A 6,430-nucleotide genomic window follows, 5' to 3' on the forward strand; every position below is an offset into this window, starting at 1 on the left:
ATACAAGGGCCTCTTAACTCTGATGTAAAGTGCTGATGGATCCCAAGTTGTAATTTTGCAATTTATAAATTTGCAGTTTTCTGGAAAGCTACAGTGCCTTAGCTAACATACGATGCCAGCTAAATAGGGCACTTCTACTGTTTAGTTACCACATGCCAAATAGTCACATATGGTCAAACAGCTTTTTAACTGCTTTTATAATGAATTCAATTAAACTTAACGTTACTACATAGATAATATGGCTTTTAAAGTTTTTTTTGTTTTTGTTTTTTTTGTTTTTTTTAGGATAATTCAAATAGGTGTTTTTTGAAGTATTGCTGGTGCATCTCTCATGCATTATTGCTATTATTTATTATTCCAATGTTAATGGTTTTGCTGTATCTGTTGAAGTAACACTGGGGAAGCCACAGCTATTAGCTGCCAGAGTTGAAGTATAAAAAGCCTGAATATATATTATGTATATATATATTTAGCGAGCTGGTTCTTGCTTCCTTACACAGTGATACCCTTTTAAAGCTGCTGCTTAAACATCAGTAACTTCCAATTGGAATTTTTTTTTGAGTTTTATAAACAGTTTCTCTGGTTGTGTGTTTAAAATTGAGTCAACACTTTGTTATCTAGCACAAAAAATAAATAAATCTGTAAATAGAAATGGTTTTTCATGAAATGTAAATTTTACAAAATATCTGTCACTTGTTTTCACTTTATTATTCATTTTGCCAGTAATAAATGTGTTTATATATATATATATATATATATATATATATATATATATATATATATATATATATATATGCACATACTTCTAAACATTGTGTCCTGTGGTTAGTTTGCTCTCCTTTTTTTAAATGTGCTTTTAAACAGTTAATTCACTTTTATACCTAGACGATTTATTTATGCAACTTCCACATCCTCTCCATGGCTCTCCAGCGCCACTTCGGAAAAGCGGAGTCTGCCGTCAGCCTGCGTCATCACCTCGCCACGCGGAAGAGAGGCAGCGGCGAGAAACTCGGGATACTGGCAGCGGATACCAAGTACTTGCTGCAGAAGGGGTATCCAGGTTTACCGCCGGCTGTACAAGAAGACTTGGCGTTGGAGGTGTTCATCCGTGGCCTGAACCCCACCGCACTCCGACAACAGGTTTGGCTTGTCGCCCCAACCTCCCTAGAGCAGTCCTTGATTAACGCCCTAAGGATCGAGGCCGTGCTGGAGGAGGCTGAGCAAGACCAGACCCCAAAAGTCTGCGCAGTCAGAGAACAGGAAGACAGCGATGGAGACAAGAACACTACCGCTGTCAGGCAGACCATGCCTGTAAGGTGCTGCTGGAACTGCGGGAGCGCCGGCACGCCCAGTGCCGCCATCGTCGCCCAGTACCGTCAGAACCAGATAATACGCCACCGGCAGTAAACGAGAAAGGAGCGGCATAGACGGGGGACCACCATTCCACCTCCTTCCTTCCCCCACCTGTAGAGACATTGAGAACGACGCAGTGGCGATAGTGGGCTGTATTGGCCAGTGTAACAGCCTTCACGCACCCTGCCTCCTAAATGGGGTCCAGTGCAAAGCCCAGATCCTGCTACTGTGACTGCAGTAAAAGACTGGCTGGTCCCCAGAACTTGACAGTGGTGCTTAGCTTTCTGGGTCATATTACCATTACTTTGTGAAGGTCTTTTCTCAGATTGTCAGGCCCGTGCACCGCCTGACCGAAAAAGGGCGCCGGTTCACCTGGAACACCGACTGCACAGCCGCCTTTGGGGAAATGCTAGAGGCCCTCGTGAAGGCCCCGGTCTTGGCGTTCTCCAATCCCCAAAAACTGTTCATCCTGGACACGGATGCAAGCAACGCGGGCATCGGAGCGGTGCTGGCCCAGGAGGGCGGACGGGCAACAAGTAGTCGCATACTACAGCCAAGCTCTTAGTAAAAGAGAGTGTCACTGTTGTGTGACTCGCCAGGAACTGTTGGCTGTAGGATGGGCCGTGCACCACTTACGCCCCTACCTCTATGGTGGCTGCTCAACTTCCGCGAGCCTGAAGGACAGGTGGCTCGCAGGATAGAAGCACTGCAAGAATATGACTACTCCATCCAGCACCGGGCCAGCCGCCTGCACAACAACACAGATGCCCTGTCCCATCGCCCCTGCACCTCCGAGGACTGTAAGCACTGCCATCGGATGGAGGAGCGGGAGGCACAGCAGTCCTTGGATTAGCGGGTAAGTGCTGTCACTAGCCATGGAGACCCCGCTCGAGTTGCCAGAGGGGGCGCTCCACCAGCGTCAACAGGGTCTAGACGCTGAGCTGGTACCGCTGATCCGCCGATAACTAGCGGAGCCAGAGATACGGTGTCAGCCCTCTCCCTAGAGGTAAAAGCGCTGGTGGTGCAATGGCAATGTTTGAGTCTCCGGGGAATTGTGCTGTAACGTGACTGGACAGACCTTGCAACAGGACATAAGCAGTTACAAGCGGTGGTTCCTCAAGCTCTCTGAGAAACCGTCCTGCAAACCGTGCATGGCGGACCGGCTAATGGACAATTTGGTGTCACCAAGACCCTGGCCCAGCTCCGGGAACGGTTCTACTGGGGGCAGTGCCGCCGTGACGTGGGGACCTGTGTGCGAAGCTGCGACTGGTGCACCGCCCGGAAGGGCCCCTTGAACCGCTCTCATGCTCCGCTCCAGTAGAACCAGGTGGGGGCATGTGACAGAGAGCGAATGAATCCGAGTCAGCAATCTCCCTCCTGACCTGTGAGGGCATGGTATAACAGGAGTAGTGTCCCAGACTAGATGGTCAGCCAGGGTCAGTCAGAAGTTGGCAATCCAAAAAGGGGGTGAAGCCACAATACTAGAAGTCAGCGCCTTACTTCGGTGTCAGTCATGGATTGGAGGAGACGTGATTGCACTCGCTACCAAAGGGGGCATGACTGAAGGTATATCCGGGGATGTGGCCAAGCGATCTATTCCTCTGGTATGGTTACGGACTGACCAAGAGGAGTAAAAGAAACTGTGAGTGTTTAGTGTATTGTCTGTGTCATTAACTCTTGTTATTTGTCATTGTAGATGGCTAAATATCCGGGAGCTGTCGCTGTTAAGCCAGCATCAAACCCGGACTGCACTGCACCAATGTAATCGCTATTAACGTGTATTCACAACACCACTTGCACCCAGACATCTTAGGGCTTTTCCCACGGACAGATGGGGACAAGTGGTACGTCCTCGTGGCCATGGATTACTTCACAATGGCCCAAGGCGTACGCTGTCCCTGACCACAGCACAATTACCTGCGTGGAGGCCCTGCTGGAAGGTAGGTTCTGCCAGTTTGGGATTCCCGAGGAGCTACACAGTGACCAGGGGCGTAACTTTGAAACGCACGTGTTTGGGGAGGTGTGCAGGCACCTGGACATAAAAAAAAACCAGGACAACACTGCTCCACCCACAGAGCGACGGCTTAGTGGAGCAGTTTAACCACACCCTTGCTACCCAGCTCTCCGTGTGGACCTCCCAGCACCAGCGTGTCTGGGACCAATACTTGCCCTTGGTTCTAATGGCCTACCGGACTGCAGTTCAGGGGTCCACGGGGTGCAGGTTTTGGAAAGAGCTCCGCACTCCAGTGGGCCTGGCGATCGGCAGGCCACCCCAGCTCCACACTCCAGAACCGGCCAGCCCGGAATACCTCCAGCATCTACAGGACCAGGTGGACACCGTCCATGCTTACGCTTGGAAGCACTTCACCTCGGCTGGCCAGCGCCAGAAGCGGGCGTACAATACCCGCTGCCGGGCTGGGGATTTCAAGCTGGGGAGCAGATCTCAGTTTACTGCCCCTGGAGAAGAAAAGATTTCAAGCTGGCCAGTCACTGGGAGGGCCCCTGTGTTGTTCTTGAGAGGCTCTCTGAGGTCACTTGCCGAGTGCGGCTGTGGACCCGAGGTTGAGCGGTCGTACTCCACCAAGACCGCTTGGCCCCATACCGCCCTGGAACAAACTCGGTTGCCCCTGCAGACAACTTAGAGACCGGCTCCCGGAACCGGGAAAGCATTTCCCCCTTACCACAGCCAACTGAGTCACCAGCTGGTAGCCCAAGTAGGAGCATTCTGGCTCTGTCTGATCCCCAGCCCACTGCACCTGCTCTCAGGCGCAGCCAGCGATTCCATTGGCCACCTCCGGGACTTTCTGACTTGGTTGAACATTAAGTGTTAGGCCGACGGGACATTCGGCCCTGGGATGGGGGTTGTGTAACGGGCACGGATGGACTGACTTGCCGTCGCCACCTGTATGTGTGTGTGTGTGTGTGTGTGTGTGTATAGATAGATAGATAGATAGATAGATAGAGTACTGTGCAAAAGTTTTAGGCAGGTGTGAAAAAATGCTGTAAAGTAAGAATGCTTTCAAAAATAGACATGTTAATAGATTATATTTATCAATTAACTAAATACAAAGTGAGTGAACAGAAGAAAAATCTAAATCAAATCCATATTTGGTGTGACCACCCTTTGCCTTCAAAACAGCATCAATTCTTCTAGGTACACTTGCACAAAGTCAGGGATTTTGTAGGTATATAGTCAGGTGTATGATTAAACAATTATACCAAACAGGTGCTAATGATCATCAATTTAATATGTAGGTTGAAACACAATCATTAACTGAAACAGAAACAGCTGTGTAGGAGGAATAAAACTGGGTGAGGAACAGCCAAACTCAGCTAACAAGGTGAGGTTGCTGAAGACAGTTTACTGTCAAAAGTCATACACCATGGCCAGACTGAGCACAGCAACAAGACACAAGGTAGTTATACTGCATCAGTAAGGTCTCTTCCAGGCAGAAATTTCAAGGCAGACAGGGGTTTCCAGATGTGTTGTCCAAGCTCTTTTGAAGAAGCACAAAGAACCAGGCAACATTGAGGACCGTAGACGCAGTGGTCGGCCAAGGAAACTTACTGCAGCAGATGAAAGACACATCATGCTTACTTCCCTTCGCAATCGGAAGATGTCCAGCAGTGCCATCAGCTCAGAATTGGCAGAAAACAGTGGGACCCTGGTACACCCATCTACTGTCCGGAGAAGTCTGGTCAGAAGTGGCCTTCATGGAAGACTTGCGGCCAAAAAGCCATACCTCCGACGTGGAAACAAGGCCAAGCGACTCAACTATGCACGAAAACACAGGAACTGGGGTGCAGAAAAATGGCAGCAGGTGCTCTGGACTGATGAGTCAAAATCTGAAATATTTGGCTGTAGCAGAAGGCAGTTTGTTCGCCGAAGGGCTGGAGAGCGGTACACGAATGAGTGTCTGCAGGCAACAGTGAAGCATGGTGGAGGTTCCTTGCAAGTTTGGGGTTGCATTTCTGCAAATGGAGTTGGGGATTTGGTCAGAATGAGTGGTCTCCTCAATGCTAAGAAGTACAGGCAGATACTTATCCATCATGCAATACCATCGGGAGGCATCTGATTGGCCCCAAATTTATTCTGCAGCATGACAACGACCCCAAACATACAGCGAAAGTCATTAAGAACTATCTTCAGCGTAAAGAAGAACAAGGAGTCCTGGAAGTGATGGTATGGCCCCCACAGAGCCCTGATCTCAACATCATCGAGTCTGTCTGGGATTACATGAAGAGAGAGAAGCAACTGAGGCTGCCTAAATCCACAGAACAACTGTGGTTAGTTCTCCAAGATGTTTGGGCCAACCTACCTGCCGAGTTCCTTCAAAAACTGTGTGCAAGTGTACCTAGAAGAATTGATGCTGTTTTGAAGACAAATGGTGGTCACACCAAATATTGATTTGATGTAGATTTTTCTGCTGTTCACTCACTTTGCATTTTGTTAATTGATAAATATAAACTATTAACATGTCTATTTTTGAAAGCATTCTTACTTTACAGCATTTTTTCACACCTGCCTAAAACTTTTGCACAGTACTGTGTGTATGTGTGTGTGTGTGTATGTGTGTGTATATATATATATATATATATATATATTAATTTAGCATGACATCGGGTAGAAGAATTCAGAGTCAGTTCTAGGCCTTCTAGAAATTGGGTTACCCCAGCTGACCGCACACATTTCTGTGTGTTCTGCTTTCACATTTTTTAAATGGTCAGTTTGAGAAATAAACTTTGTTCAACAACTGGCCCTGCTTTAGTACAAAGCTCACGCTACATACTGTTTTACATAATGGTAACGTTGCTCTTAAATGGCTGATTCTTTGAAGACATATTACCAGCTCATCATCTAACCATAGAATCGTGTGCAGTTAAATCACTTAAACTCCTGACGGTAACAATGTAACAAAATCTACTGGGATGCAAGACGCAAAAGACGAAAAAAATCTATTAGTGTCGACTCAAAACTTTATTTAGGCACTCTACGATTTGACTGGCAAAAGATAACATTGGTTTATTGGAGTTCACAAAAACAACTTTTTTCAGCTTGGTACGGTAACCTTTTCAC

The sequence above is a fragment of the Acipenser ruthenus genome, chromosome 1, assembly GCF_902713425.1.
Source record: "Acipenser ruthenus chromosome 1, fAciRut3.2 maternal haplotype, whole genome shotgun sequence".
Taxonomy (NCBI): domain Eukaryota; kingdom Metazoa; phylum Chordata; class Actinopteri; order Acipenseriformes; family Acipenseridae; genus Acipenser; species Acipenser ruthenus.